At 40.2% G+C, this 16,782-nt stretch overlaps 1 protein-coding gene across 8 annotated transcripts in view; it reads left to right on the top strand.

The window, feature by feature from the left end:
* Window positions 1-16,782, top strand: part of Fam110b (family with sequence similarity 110 member B) — a 137,682-nt gene that overhangs the window by 75,281 nt on the left and 45,619 nt on the right. The gene's annotated exons all lie outside the window — the stretch shown is intronic.

Raw genomic sequence — 16,782 nt, 5'->3', positions numbered from 1 at the left:
TGGTCGAGGAAAGATGATTTCCTCATTCAGTGGAGGGACTAAGAATTTAATGCCATTGGATGAGGTCGAAACAGTTTAGAAAAATGGGAGCCAGCTTTCTAGCTAACTCATGTCTGCTACAAGTCAAGAAATGGTAAGGAGCAGCCATCATAAGGACAGTCTCAACTATGGTGGCCACAGTCCAGATTACCACAGGCTCTGATGGACAGACAGCCTCTCCCAGCTTCCTTCCCAGCATCCATGAATAATGTTCCATTGCTTGTATAGCATGCCAGGCATTCTACAAATTATTATTACTGCCTTATGCAAGATACTGAAGTTGGATCTCATCATTCTCCAGGAACCCCAGAATCTAAACTAGGCTGCCAAGTAAAAATCAGTCTAGATCAGGTGGAAATCTAAAATCTGCCGAAAGAGAAGAATCAAAGAAATATCCATTAGTGCTCTACCCTGAAATTCATCCCTCTTATCACCATCTCACTTACCTTGTTATCCCAGATTTAAGTTTTGGTAAGAAAGGACAGGGCTCCTGTTGGCTCAAATATAACAGCAAGTGCTCAATGTCTCTGACCTCCAGCCCTGGTAGAGCTGAGGTTTTAAAGTTGCCCTGGAGCACAGGAAGATGTAATGGGTAATGCCTTCCTAAAGCACCTGTGTTCTCTACGAAGCCTGCCCACCAAGTGCGCTCATCACTGAACCTTTTCCTGGGGACACAGGTCTTTTATTGTTCAGTCTGGAAAAACTGAGCCCAGCAGCACATTATTACTTCTCCCCTCCTTCACGGCCTCACGGATGTCTGCAAATAAGGTTGCAGCCCTAGGAGATGGGAAAATACTGGGAAGCGGAGTAGGTGTGAGTGTAACCTCGGCTCTCTGCTCACAAACCACGCACATGGGCTGGGTCTACTTGTTTTAGTTCTGTGAGGCTCAGTTTCCCATATGGTGAATGAGAATTTAAAAAGGTACATCAGTGTGAGGTGTTTGGTCTGGCATTGGCCCTGGAGGCATGGGGTTCTTCCCCTTTCCCTGTGCAAGGTAGCTGGTTACCTTTACTGGCATAACTCTTGAGTTTTGTAAACATTGTTGTGGACAAAATTATTAAGCAGGATCCTGTGTAAGGAAGGTTAAAAAGGATTCAGCTGCATGACTCATGAGCATAAGGTTATCTAAGACACAGGTGTTAAATCTGAGCACCTCTAATTCTTACGTGATGTCAGGGCAACATGTACAGATGATTGGAGTTGTTTTGGTATAGGTTTTCTCATGAATGATAGGGGAACAGGTTTTTTTTGAAGTGCTGTAAAGAATGCTGCGAAAGGCGTCCACTTCCGAATGTTCTTACATTTGTTCTTTTCTGTGCTCTGGATACATTCATATTAATATCATTAACATTTTCCAGTATTCCCAATAGTGTGTTTAAAGTCATGTTGTTGTTAGAGTAAGCTGGTTCTTTAAGTGGTTCGTTGTTTAAGGAAATTATAAAGGAAAATGAAGGCATGAAATAAAATGATCTTACCTTCTTTGGATCAAACTTTTGAATTAGTCATCCTAATGCATGGAACCTGCTAAGCCTATGTATGCAAGTTATTTTTTAAGGAATAAACACCAAGTTGTATGCTTTATTTATATAGTTTCAATTTTAGGAAATAAGCTACATATTTCTCATGGTTTTTAGTCTCTTACTATCTTTCGCAAACTTAATGAAAAGATAAGATTATTTTCTCCTTTAAACACTTTTTTCAAAACTTTTCTAGGACAGTTTTTACTCTTTTATATTGTGAGTTGCTAGATGCTTGAAAAATCGCTGTGAACGAAAACAATCCTTGCACATTTTTTTGGTGTTAAGCAGTCCTAACCATAAATATGTGCGAGTTTTCCCCAAACACTTTTCCAGCTTGACGTTTCCTCCGAAATGAGTGGTTTGTCTATGACTCAGCTTCCTTTCACGCCAGCACCTCTGGCTTTTGCTTCATCCCAGATCACTCTTGCCAGGAGGATGACTCAGAGCTAAGGTCCTCCTCTGTGGTCAGGTGGGTTCCTCCTCCACATCATCTCAGCTGACCTTGAGCAGGGTCTTCTCAGGAACCAGGGAAACTCATGAGCTTGTGCAGCCTGACCAGCCAGGTCTGCTTACTATACTTTTAGCAATCATGTAGGCTTCTGTAACAATCCATAGAGGAATAGGACTCTTATCTGAAACAGAATGGTCCTATACTTAGAAAGGAAATAGATTTCCAATTTTGAGGAATCAACACGCATTAAGAAGCTAAAAGTTTGAAGATTTGTTATGAAGCTCAAAGTTATTAATTGCAATTTAAGTTGCTAGATTACCAATTAAGTCATTTGGCATATTTAAAAGTTTTGTTTTTAACAAGTGAAACACAAAGTGTGTTAATGCATACGTGTGGTTGTGGTTGATGATTCATTGCTGTTACAAGATGGAGAAGATCAGTGTCCTAGTCATTGGTTTTCTTACAAGATCAACAGGAAAGAGGTGCATTCTACATTGAGCCCATGTCCCTGGAAGGAAAGATCTGTGAGCACGGTGCTGGCAGCAGCACATGGATCCTCTGCAGTCATACTTGGCCTGAAGAGAAGGCATTAGAATCTGTATTATGTAGATGAAGGATATGGGACTGTCTTAGTCAGTTTTCTTTCACTATAACATGATCACCTGAGGTAATTAACTTACAAGAGAAAAGGTTAATTTTGGCTTAGTAGTAGAGGGTCTAGTTCATGATGGGATAGACTCAAAGCTTGAAGGCCTCTGATGAGCTGCCACATATCTATGAAGTACACCGTGTGGCAGAACGAACTGTTCAGCTCATGCTTAGGAAGCAAAAAGAGGTGGAAGATGGAGCTAGATTCCCACAGTCCCCTCAAGGGTCCTCCCTCTGACTGACAGACGTCCCTCGAGGCCCTGCCTCCTGAAGGTTCTGTCACTTCCCCATAGCACCAGCCTCGGGGCCAAGCCTTTGACACAGACAGGTTTTTAGAGAACAGTACAACTGTAGTAGGGACCAAACAGATTAAACCTCAAACCAAAAGGCAACCACGTGATTAAACATGAGTAAACCGCAGTCAGACCTTACACACTGATTTCCCTACAAACAGGTCAGAAGTACAATGGGAAAGTTGTCTCTGGAAGTTACACAGTAGAAAAGATAGAATGAAAAGGTTACGAGGAGACATGCATGCCTGTTAGGATATTCAAAACTATAAAAGTAATGAGAGAAAGGAAGAAACTAAAAAGTCAAGAAATGAGGGAAAGAGACTAGCACAAGGAAGTACAAGGAAGACAGATACTGTGTTTGTAGTTCGCCAAGAAAAAACCTAGAATTTGAAGACCTCATTTTCTTTTCAACCTAAAAGATATCTGTTAGTAAGATTTGAGGTTGCAGAAGTCTTCATGAATTCTCAGAAATTCAGAGAGACCTGATGCTCCTAGCACTGTATGGTTAGTGACCACTAGGGTGTCCTTCTCAGGCTGGTCTCTCTTTTATAACATACAGCAAAAGTATGGTAAGCAATCAGTTCTGTTACCTTTCCTTCACAAATCTGTGACCCTGGTTATCATGTGTCACCGTGAATGGCTTGAAAGCCCTCCAGGGGAGCAGGAAAGCACATTATGATGTGTCTGGGTCAGTCATGAGGAGTGGACTTTGGGCCTTGTATGTGGTCCTAGACCCTTGCTCTCTAATGCTGCTTCTCCACTGTTTCTCCAAGCATCAGGAATTAAACATCTTTACTCTGCTTTATACTCCTTTCTACCATGATATTTCTGCCCTAAAGCCATAGGCTATAGACCTAATCTCCTGAAACCAGTAGCTACACTAAACCTCTCCTTTAAATTGTGAGTGTTGGGTATTTCATCCCAGTGATAGGGAAGCTAAATAATACACTATGCTTAAAGATGCAACAGAAAACCTGAAAATATTCCTAGTCTGTGTTTTTTTCTGTTTGGAAAATTCCACCTGTTCGGCAAGGGAGATGAGTCCATGTCTTTGTGCCTAGTCGTTGGCTTGTTATTTTGTGCTTGCCTTCTGAGATTTATGAGTCACTCATCCATCATTGTCCTAGTAGTACTTATCTCTTGCTTTTGTATGAGTCCCATGGGTTTTACTCTGTGTAGGACACATTTAAAACCAAACTATGCTTCGTCTTTTGTCAAAGGCAGGTGGCATTCTCAGTGACAGTGGGGAAACCCTTCCTCCAGGAGGAAGCTGTGCCGAGTGACTTGCTTTTCACAAGGCTGCTCATTCAGGAATCATACCCTGTAGATCCTTTCTGCTAGCACAACTGCCGCTTTCCCTCCAGGCAGATTCTCTTCCTGACTTAGCCCTGTGCTAGGCACCTGCCTCTACTCTCTGTTCTTAAGCAAGTCCATTTAGTAAGTGGAAACCTGTTATTGTTACTATCCTAGTCCAAAATCTTGTTACTACTTACATTTTGATAAATTTAAATTCCAAAGTCCCCTCTCATTAGAGTTCTTCATGCTTATTCAAAGTCAGTATCCATTACCCTTTTCCTGTTCTCTGCACACCTGGTTTACCAGAGTGTATGCACTGCATCTTGCTTAGAATCTTTTTACCAGTTCCTTTCTCCTAAATTCTAGGAGTCCCTTTGAAGCCCATTTCTAAAATACACTTTCCTTTGAAGTATATAAGCATGATCCAAGAATTTTTGCCATTCATTTACTTAATTCACACAGTGAATTCCTTCACATTGTAACGTATACCGTGTGTATTAATCAGTTTTCCATCACAATAATGAAACACCTGACAGGTGCTACTTCTAAAGTAAATTTAATGCACAGTTTTGGAAATTTAAAGGCATGGTACCTGCATCAGCTCAGTTCTGGTAAGGGCAGCAGATGGTGGCACATTATGGTGAAGTTAGATTAGGAGGAGATGCCACACCTGAAATCAGAGAAGAGAGAAAACAGACAGGGTCCCATGATCACTTTCCAGAGTATACTCCAAAGACTTAAGGACCTCTCTTAAGGCCCCACCTCCTATATACCTATAATACCTGCCAGTAGCACCATGCTGATTACCAAGGATTTACACATGGATCTTTGCAAGACATTGACCATCCCAACCATAATGCATTTATAAGTAGTCTTGAAGTATTTGTTTTATAAAGCATTTTTATGCTGTATCTGAAATTATAAATTCATTTCAGAATTTTCCTTTAAAAAATATAGGCTCTCATGTGTGAGAGAGGACTAGCAAACAGCTAGCACCTTGTCACACATGCTGTGTAGTGACCTGCAGAAATGAGACTTGGCATTGCAGTCCCCAAGATATTAATCCATACAGCACAGCACTCTCCTGTAAACCGATCGGCTTCCTGCAGAAGAATACAGAAATTTGCCAACATAGGAGCCCTTCTTGAAAATAAAAGTCTTACTCAGCTACTCAGAATGGAAAGCTAAGGTTGACTCTTAAATATTTATAGTACGGTAATATCATAGTGGACATGGAGAAACAGTGGTCAGGAGGAAAGTTACAGCTGTCTTCTGGAGATAACAGAGCCACTGACAGCAAGAAGCACTTCAGGTAGAAACTCAGGCAACCCCACTCTTTGGTAAAGATCCACTGAGATCTCTTCTGTGTGCAGACTTCTGGTCCTTAAATCTCATTTTATTCAGAATTCATAGTCCATGTACTCAGAGTACCTTATGACTGGATAGGAGTCTTGGCTATGCTTTAATCGGCAAGTACAGAAAGGACACATAATCTGACATAAGTTACACCACATTTCTACCAGTAGATGACAGTCTCATAGAGGGTAGGAATTAAGTTTGAATCTTAGAATCGAGCACAGGATCTATTACAATAAGGAGAGATTAAAATGCTTGTGGTATTTCATAGGAATGATGACTGTGTTTCTCTTCTATCTGTTTGGTCGATGCCTGCTTTAGGCAGGGACAGTGGTATCTTTAGGTATGGCACAGCACCATGGGGGGCTGACAGGCAGCCCCCTGATTTCACTGCAGAAGACATCTGGTCTGCCAGAGGAGGAAGGGAGCAAATAAAATCAAAAATTAAAAAACAACTAAAAAAACAGATTGTTTGTAGTTCATTGTCCATTGAACATCCTAGGATAATTTTAAAATTATAGTTAATAATAGTGAATCAGATACAGACACTTTGCTAATGAATAGCTTGTAGCTGTTGTTGCTATAAGAAGAAAAGATTGAGCAATTATGTGTGATGGTTTTTATGACATCATGTTGTATGCTTTAAATGTATGCAACAAAATTTGTTTTAAAATAATATAAAAAGAATTGTAGAACTTGAGCTCAATCTTTAGTCAAAAGTAAGAGTAGTTTGGGCACAGTTAGCTCAATAAAAGGCTCTCCCAAGGGATGAGAATGTAGCTTAATGACAGAGCACTTGTCTACAGGGCGCAATGTTTTGGATTCAATCCAAACACTAGAAAAAGGAAAAAATAAAAATAAACTCTCCCAGTCCTATCTTTTCAACTGGATTAAAAACATGATTGGCTTACAGAATTCATTTCACATACAGTTGTGTTGTAGTGCCAGTGGGTTGTTCCCTGAGGATTCAAAGGTCGCAACATCCAGGCATATTCTATTATGAGTGATTGGCCTCATGTCCAGTGATTGCCTTTATCTTGCAATTTTGGGCAGGTACCACCTTCACAGGCCGCAGGGGGAGGAAGAATCCTGATCATGGGCCACTTCCTGAGGTCCACACCCCCGCAGGTTTCCAGCTGTCCATGCTGCTCCATCCCTCCTCCTGTTAAAAGCAGTGACTCCAGTGCCAGGTGCACCTGGGGCTACACGGATGTAGGAGCTGACAGCAGAGCAGGAACAGGAGGGAGAGGCTTTACTCTGTTCTTTTACTCTGTAGCTTTAGCTGTAGTTCAACATTTCATGCTGTATTTTTTATTAGTACGTGTTTGCAGTGCTCACAGAATGATTCTGGGTATCATAGGAATTGTACGCGTACCCAACGCATCTTAATTCCTTTTTTGTCCCCATTCCTCCCATCACTGCCTTCTCTTTCCGATGCTTGGTTCCCTTCTACTCTTATTTTTAAGAAGAAAATGATCCTTTTATTTGGGGGAAGGGCTTCTTTCTAGCCCTTCATTTAGTCAGTGAGCGGATCTCAGCTGATACATTTATAGATTTAAGACTTTTACCATTTGCTTATGAACTGACAAGTGTGTTGAACTCAGGTCTAAAAAAGCCTCACGTTAGTTTTTAGGGAGCAAAGATAAAATTCTCCGGACTGTACGTGGCATGTTTATTTATAAGGCATTTAAGGCGCTGTTCATCTTCCTCCTTCCAGATCTGGTTCTCCCTTTGTTCCTTCCACACGGTTATGTAACACGCTGCATCCTGCCTCTGTGCAGTGGTTTATTCCTGCTGCCTTCGTTGAGCACTGGCCGTTTACACACAGAAATCATTGTCCACCTCTGCGCCCATCAGCTGTGCACAGCGGCCACGTTCCTAATGGAATCCTCAGCCCTTCTAGGGAAGTCGGGGGAGTTTCAAGCTGAAGTTGATTGGCTGATTTGGATTCTTTGCAAGCATGTCTTTCATTTTTAGCAGCCTTTGGTTACTAAGCATTTGATTAAGAGATGGTAGTACAATAAGGAAAAATTATATGAATATATCACTTTAACTCGCATTAAAAGCAGGAAATTAAGGGATCAGTGAAGACATCTTATGCCAGACCTGTTGCATTTTATGGTTTCTCACTTTACCTTCATGATAATACTTGGCCTTATATGCGTTTATGGTGTATCTTAAATACAATAACTGTGTTTTGAGTATTTTGCGATTATTGGACATTGCTTCTAGTTATCTTATTTTTAAGGCTATTGAAACCAAGATTCGAAGTGCAATCTGAAGGGTTCTCATACCTGAAACTAATAATTATCTATTTATTGGCATTTGTGCTCCTCCAGAAGTAGGACCACTGTGCTTCTTAGGCTGTTCCATGGGGTTGGTACTTTGGTTGTAAATTTGTGCGGTTCTGCTGCAAAGTGCAGAATACAAGCTGCCATTTTTAGTTTCCAGGCCCCTCGCCTATGAGAGGGGATGGTGCCTCCCTGAGAGTACGTTTCAGGGTTGGTTTACTTCCCAAGGAAAACAGTGGGATGTTCCTAGTGTAACAGCTCTGCAGTGCAATGACTACAGGAATTTGCACAAGTCGAAGGTTGCAGAGATTGTATTTTGCTCAGCACTCACCATGTATCTCTCAGAGGCTGGCCACAGTCAAGAGCCTGTTTTGCGTATCATTGTCTTTAATTTCACAACAGGCAACACACGAGACACAGACTCATCTTGCCTGGTTGTAGATTTGTCCTCCATAACTGCTTTGCCCAAAACTGGTGTGATGGTTTCAGTTGGCAGAGGCTTCACAGACTTCAGAGGTAAACATGTTCTTCTATTTAGGTACAGTATTCTTTAGGCAGATGAGAATTACTGAGGGCTGCTCTGAGGAAAAGAACTCACTACTGATGCCAGGTGCAAAGATTCAGAAGTGTCCTCCAAAGACCCGTGTAGTTAAAGGCTTAGTTGCTAACGTACAGCACTATTCAGAGGTGACGGAGTCTTCAGGAGGTGTTGGGTAGTGAAAGGACATCAGGTCACTGGAGTCGCAGCTGCCCCTTCTTCATCTTTGCTTCCCAGCCACTGTGGAATGACCAGAGATCCTCAGCCACACACTCCCAAATTAGTGCACTGTCACCACAGGCCCTCAGCAGTGCGGCTCAACGCCAAGAGACTGCATCCTCTGAAACCATCAACCAAAAAGTAATCTTTCTTCCTTTAAGTTATTTATCTTAACTATTTTTCTCAGAGTGATAAAGATGACTAACACTAACCGTAGCTCTGCTTCATCTGTGTTTTTCACATAGGCCCCAAAGAGATCAGTTCTTTGCATACCCTCATCCTCATCTGGGGCCTGTGGATGGGTCACCTGAGTGTCTGGGATGCCATCACGAGTCTTGATTCCTACTGTCTGAATTGGGGCTATAGATTCAGCACTGGCTGTAGCAGTCTGCTTTCTTCATATGTTTATACATTTTACAAAGCACTTGCATTTCAGCAGCCTTGATGGATGGAGTGAGGTGTTAGCTGATAGATGCAATCACAGAAACCTGAGACAAAAGTGACTCTTGCATGGGCCATTAGTGGAAAGGCCAAACTTTTCACAGCTCCAAAACTAGATGCGCCACTGGGACCAGCTAGATCCTCAGCAGAATGAGTGAACTGAGAATCATCAGTAAATTTCAGACTTTGTTGCCTGGAGTGTTCAGGATGTCGTGACTGGCAGGGCTTGAGATTTGGGACACTCCTCCAGCCAGTTCCACCCTGCATGTGTCTTTTTTACATAGTGATCTTACATCATCTTTACGTTAGAGAAACTTGTGCTGTTAAAAAGTACTTTCAAGATCATTGAGCATCAGATTTTTATTACGTTCTATACTCTAGCCTTTAGGGGCTAGTGCCCATTTAAAAATCAGTGAAATTAATTTTTAAAAATTGGCTAAATTATCAAAGGGAAAATATTATTACAAAATTAATTTGGGGCTTTCTAAAAATAAAGCTGTTGAGTGAAGCCAACAGAGACAAACCTGCCTCCTACATAGCTCAGTCGTGAATACTTCTTTCAGGCCTTTGACTGCCTCAGAAACAGGGCCAGTAAATGTTGGTAAAAATGAAATGGAATAAATTTTATTGTGAGATATATTTTAAGCAATTCACATAATGTGACTATTATTCCTGTTCTAATATGCTAGGATTATAAATACTTCAAAGAATAATCAAAATTTTAATTTCTTTAAGTCTTGCTTTATTACACGTATATGTATGTTGAGTGAATCTTTCTCCATCACTCCCTATTGTCTACTGACAGATGGAGTCCCAGTTCCAAATGGCGTTTAAAGTCATATATCTAGTTTAGGACTCCTGCAGCAAAATGACATTTCTAGGCAGGATTTTACGTCCTTCATAGTTAAATTCTGAATTTTAAGTTCTGCATTTTTCTGTACTGTATCATCTGTTTCTCTCCATTCCTGGAGAGATCTAAGTACAAGGATTGCTTATGTTTCTTTTTATGGAATGCTATAAATACGAACAACTCAACTTAATAAGCCAAATTAGATTTCTCTCATCCCCCAAACCTTAGAAAGTTTTGTGATTCTCAGTTGATGGTGTGTAGAATTTGTGCAGAAATCACAAACTGAACACCCCCTCAGAGTTACACCTCCATTCTTCATTTGGTGGCATCTGTAGAATAAGAGGAGCTGGGTAGAGGTGAAATGATGTTTTCTCCAGAAACAGACTTCCTTTGCTCTTCATCCTGGCTTTTTTATTATCGGGCCTACAAGGTGAATCCAATGCACGTCCACTTGTAAATCTGATCCCTTGTAAATCTGTGCATTTCCACTTGATACAGCAGTTTTATGTTTGCATGGACATAAACACTACCTTTGGCAGGAGTAAGAGACTGGTACATGAATATTCCTTCAGTGGTAAGAACTCTGCAGTGAAGCTTTGAAGTTTTAGGATGACAATCAAATGGTCCAACAAAGGACCAGAGAAGCTAAAATAAAAACTTTCACAAGTGAGTGGTTTTCTTTCACGTCAAGCACGGAGCCTTAATACTGCCTGTCACATTTGCCTTTCTGTGTCCGCCACATGAATCCCTGAGTGTTGGTGTATAAGAATCAGAAACTGTTTTGTCACTTGAAGGTCATCTGTAGCTAAGCTATAATTTTTAAGGTTCTTAGAAAATTGGCGCTCTCTACCAACTGTATCATTTGCATTGGGGACCTCAATGCAGGTGTTTAATAACTTCATTTGACTGCTAATTTCCTTAGTTGTAGCACTTAAAAACCTGGCATTTTCAATTCATATTTAGTTTTTGTGGCTTTAATCTGTTTATGAGTTCCTGAGACTTAACTGCTTTTGCTTCCCACAAAAAATATAGTAGAATCTGAACTCAAAGGCATTATCTTCTACTCAGATGACTTTTCTTTTCCTTATCATTCTTTTTCCTATCTGCAGGCGTCATTTTACTGTAGGATTGTTCAATTCATTGTGTTAAATGGATTAATACCAAAATAAGGATCCAAATTATGTGACTATTTGACAAGATACTCCTTGAGGGAAAACTGTGATCATTCAATGATGTGACAAAGATTTTGAAAAGTTATAATGTGGACATATTGATGATCTTCTATGTCTTAGTCCACTACTCGCTGTTAAAGTCCACATATCTCATTTATTTTTAGATCACAAGATCTTTTAGGAGGGATCATTCCGAGGGCTGAGGGTACAGCTCAGAGGTAGAACACTTACTTAGCTTACAGGAGGCCCTGGTTCAGTGCTCAGCACTGATTAACAAGGAGGAGGAGGAGAATGGGGAAGGAGAGGGAGGCGTGGAAGAAATCATGTCCTGGAAATTAAATGCCATGAAAACTAACTTTTAATTTAAAATGTAATTTTTGCCATTATAGCATAATGTAGGAAATTTTATGCTTTATACATAAGTAATGCAGTTTCTGCCCCTCCTCATACATCAGCAAGATTCAATAGCAGAAGTCCAGTTAACTAGTTTTACTCCAGATAAAGCCTGCAGTATTTATGCACTGTTTAAAGAGTTTCTTTGATCACATCAGTGGTTTCATTTCATCATTTTAAAAGAATGAGTTATTCCTACAAGGCCTAACAGAGGACCCTGACTTTTAATATAAACAATACTGATAATACCGACGATAATATTCGTGAGAGTTAGCGTGTTGGATGGTATAACACATTCATATGCATCCACCTCAGTCTCACATAACATGTAACCGTCACATGTCTTCAGTGGAGATGGGAAGCTGTACAGAAGCTGTACAGCAGCCTGTCCCCAGGGTCTCATCCTGCACGGGGTCAGCAGTGCACTGTGGGTGTGGCTGTGCTCTCACCATTTCAAGGGCCCTTCTGCTAATCTTGCCCTTCATTTAAGGCAACAGTCTCTGTAGTGGGCTAAACATTAATGATCTACCCGAAGGTATTGTATGTCACAAGCAAGGCAGTTTTCAGGGTTATCTGTCCAGTAGGAATTCTGTTTGAATCAAAGCAGAATGAAAGAATGCGTTAGAGAAGCATGGCCTGTAAACACGGACTTCAGGTGCCCAACATCGCCTGTGTTTGTTTCCAGTGGGAGGCAGCCACGCCCTCCCCACGCACCAGGGTGCCCTCCTCATCACCTGGGCAGTCATCACAGCTCATTCATTCCTGTGCTGCACAAGAAGTCCCTGCTTGGTGGCCCCTTCTTGTCATAGCTCCTCTATAGGAGGGAGCTTGTACCTTCACACTTTGGCTCCAGATTCAGCGTTAGAATTTTATGCTGAGGTTGGCTATGATTCACAGTGTGAATTAAAGTAAATCTGTGCATGAACTTAGCACCAGCGTGCCACCATCAGGAAACATTTCCCCATTTTCCAACTAAACGGAATAGAAGAAAATATAAACTTGCCTAAAAATATTAATGTCAAATGCCTCACTCAGCATTCTTAAAAAAGTAAAACCCTACCAAAAAACATGGTCATCTGACCCTGAAAACTCAAAATGTGAAGCTCTCTTCTCCACGTGTGGGCTCTGATTTGTTGAGAATGTGCGAAATGATCTCTCCATGATAAGCAGCCTGTTACCGTGGAAACAACTTTCTAGTGTCTAAGCGCTCTGGTTAGTTCCAAAATATTAACTCTATTCTACTTTTAAAGAAATTAAAGTAGGTCTAAGATTAATGCTAGGTCTTTAATAGTTATAATCACTGAAAATACTCATCAAACTACAAGTACACAGATCTGAATAGTATTCTATGTAATATTAATACTGCATAAGCAGTGTAACCACTGGTGAGATCCTCACATCCAGTTGCTGCTGAGGCTCACTTTTCCATGTTCCACTGTCAGGGTTCTCCTTAGATTCATGTGGTTGAGCATACTTTTATTTAATCACACTCTGCTATTTATGTATTATTTTTGTCTGCAAATCCACCATCCCCATGGAGTTATGCTCTGTGTCATGCCTATTGTCCTTGCATGCAAAGAATGCGTAATTGTTCACTTTTCCCCATTGACGGTAGATTTTTAGTGCAATAGAATATGACCCAGCTAATTGCTTTGAAAATTGGATGTAACGTCTCATGAAATGTACAGAAATATTCACGTTTATATGATAATACATTTCAGGATATTAAATATTCAAAGATAAAATATTCAAAGATAATTTTTAAAATATATACTTAATACAATGTTTAAAATTAAATACTGTAGTAATCTAATTGCAAGATTTGAATTTGCCTTTGAAAAGGAGCAAAGCAAGTTGCTTATTCAGTCTGATGGTCTCTTGCTTAGTACATACATAATTCTGTTCTGATCTTTTCCTTTGTCCCCTCTGGGCAGATTTGATGTTCTTATATACAACATGAATTTGTAGACATTTATTTAATACACATATTAAGATTAATTTTTGATGGTACCCTACTACATTGTAATTTAATAATGGAGTGAAGTCGTCATCTGATAAGCCGTGATTCTAAATGGTAGAGAGCATCTCTTGGCTTCCTGTCGTACCTTTTGGTACATTGTCCTGAAACTGTAGGTCTGAGCTCATGGCTGTGAGGCAGCAGAAACTATCTTAGTTGGAATCCTGGCACAGAGACTTCATCTCTGTGCCCCAAGTGAGACCCTAAAGTAGGAATTGGAGCACTGGCCGACTTGCATTTATGTGATTTAAAAGATGCTGCAGCCCAGCATCTAAAGCTTGGGAGGAAATCTTTGAATGAACGTTACTTCTAGTTACTTTCCAAACTACTACTATTATTTTCCCTTTAATTCAGCAATGCTAACTTCACCAGAAGGAAAAAAAAAATACATGTATGTGTTTGTGTGTGTAAATTATATATATATATATATATATATCAACTATGCTGCCATAGTTTACATAGATCTCATTTGTTTCCTACATTTCATGGTAATTCTTAATACATGGCATCTGTTATGTAACACATTACATGTGATACTATATGTAGGTCAGCTTTATGAAAGTTTTGTTTATGTTTTATTGCTACATAAAAATTTTAGTAAAATTTATTTTATATTCTGTTTTCAATGATTTATAGGTAGATTTTGATTTTGAAACAAAATACAAATCAAACACAGGTTATATGGTTACATCTAATGAATGAATTCTTGAACATCTATTCCTTGGCAAACTCCACAAAGCAGTCTGATTATTCTTGTACTTGGAAGATCCATTCATTTCTAATCATGCTGTCTTAACCTCATTCAAAGGTCGTTTTCTAACTGACGCCAACAATTGTTACTCCCAAATGGCAGTGAAATCCTCAAACATCTTCCTAATCTACTCAAGTGATAATTTCATTTTAACCCAAAAATAGCCTTTGGTTTTTTTATTAAAGATGATGACCATAATGCATAATTAATTATATAAACCAAAGTGTTTATTAATTACAGCTTATGTTTATTTCTAATCTAGATGAATAGATTTCTTCCAGAGTTTTATATTTTCCATGTTTCAAGAATGAACTTCTTGTTGGTACTCTACTCTGTTGTAATTTAATCGTGGCAGATTGAAGTTACCAGCCAATGAATCACCCGTATTTCTAAAAGGCTCACTGTTTGTGTCTGTTGGTATCCGTTTTCCTGAAGCCAGAGGTTTGCGCCTGCAGCTTGGAGGCAGAGGTAACTGTCTTGCTTGGAGTCCCAGGTTGTAGACGTCATTTATTCCAAAGAAGTAATGGAAGCTGTATTATTGACCAACTTGTAGTTCTGCTATTTAAAAGTAGCTCAGAGCCCACTGGGATAGTTCAGGGGTAGAGTACTTGTCTGCAAGCATGAGGCTCTGCATTTGTTTCCCCAGCACCTCAACAAAGTAAAAAGGAGTGAAATGAGCCATGTCAGGCCCCTATGTCTAAAACATGGGAAAAGGAGATCTCTACGGTGAACACTGCTTTCAGTTACTTTCTAGACTCCACATTTAACTTTTCCTTTCATTTAGCAGTACTGGCTTCTCTACCAGCGCTTTTCAAGAATGTGTTTACATGAAAGCACAGTGAAGATGTTAGGAAACTCAGAGTGCAAATAAATGAACCCCTGCTTCAGTGCCTTTCAGGGTGAGTCATCCTACTCGGCTACAGAAAGAACAGCTCTGATTGACAGAACTGGGAAAAGATGGCCCACAATTCTGTTTGTGAACAAAAAGTTGAGAAAGTGTTAAATAGCATACCAGTTTCTTTACTGTGCAATTTGATCTTAGCGCTAGGAAATTTACCGTCGTTTATATAATTTGATCTTCATTTCTAACTTTGGCTTCGTATTATATCTAAACTAGCTGAGAATATGTTCTTGAGCGTAGCAAAGTACTCTAAACCCAGTGGCAATGTTTCCTGACTGTTGTGTTAAGATCCAGAATATCCTGTGAAGGCTGGGGTGCTGGTGGACTTTTGGGATGTGATTGGATCCTGAATTAATTGTCTGATGACATCATAGTGTAACATTTTTGGGAAGTGATGGAAACTGTAGGCAAGGCCCAGTTGAAGGGAGTGAATCATGAGGAGGTGACTTTGGGGACGAATCCGGTTCCTACCCCCTTCCTCTTGGTCTTTTTCCTTGCCTGCACCCCAACTTTCATGAAGTGAGCAGCTTTTCTCCATCACTGTCTTTTCAGTGAAGTTTCAACCTCACCAGGGACCTGAAAGCAACGGAGCCACATAACCGTGGATTGAAACCCAAAAATAAATCTTTCTTGGAACTGTTTCTCTCAAGTGTTTTGTCAAAGCCACAGAAGGCCCCCCAGCACACTATGGAAAGGAATTTACTTGGAGAAGTATTGTGTATTATCAAGCTCACTGCATAAATAACTTGATTTCCACTGAAGTGGTGACAGTGTATTGCACATGCAGCAGCTGAGTTTGATAGCTTTCCTGTCTACTTTCGTTGTCTGCTTCCATTGTCCTTTCTTTGTGCCCCTTCACCCTTAGGAGTTTCTGTGTCCTTTCTCATTTTGCGTGTTTGCAGTGGGAGCATCTCAACTTCTGAATTTTCACCTCTCCCTGCTTCCTAGCTGCTGCCTGTCTCACCTCCATACAGCCTCGCACATGCAGCTCCTGTATAGTGGCTCTGCCAACAGCCAAGTAGAGTCACTCAAACAAGGAACATTGAGCCCATAGCTTAGGTTCAAAAAGCTTAGCACAGTCAGATGCTTTAGCAAAATCTATCACCTTTATCTGTGTAGCACAATACTTCTGTGAAACCCCTTCTGAATCAAACAATTTTGCAAAGCACAACAAAATTCATTTTATTTAAGAGAAGATCCATTTCTTGGTTGAGCTTTCTAAGGCGGTGCAGAGATGCAGCCCCTTGACTCAGTATGATATGCAAAGAATGGCATGCATTTCTATAGGAAACACCCAGGCGCTTTCCCAGGCACATCAACCTTGACAGTAGACTCCTAGATAATAAGTCTTAACCCCTTCTAGGAAATGTAAACATAGGAAAATGAGCTACAATACTTTTGTGTTTCCAGAATTCCTAGAATGTATCTGGAGGTGAATGAAAATTTGAGCAAACTCTTGTCCTTTTAAGTCTGGCTGTGGAAGCACGACCTTTAGATAAATGAGATAACAGATATGATGCAATTAGTTTCCTCTATCGTCTTTCACCTCAATTTTAATTTCAAGAGGATGGTCAATGTATTTTTCAGGGTTTATTTTTTTCCTAA

The sequence above is a fragment of the Cavia porcellus genome, unplaced genomic scaffold (assembly GCF_034190915.1).
Source record: "Cavia porcellus strain 051 isolate PalLab524CR breed Dunkin Hartley unplaced genomic scaffold, mCavPor4.1 scaffold_11, whole genome shotgun sequence".
Lineage (NCBI taxonomy): Eukaryota > Metazoa > Chordata > Mammalia > Rodentia > Caviidae > Cavia > Cavia porcellus.
Note: the sequence above shows the minus strand (reverse complement) of the source record. Positions and strands in the feature narration are given on the sequence as shown.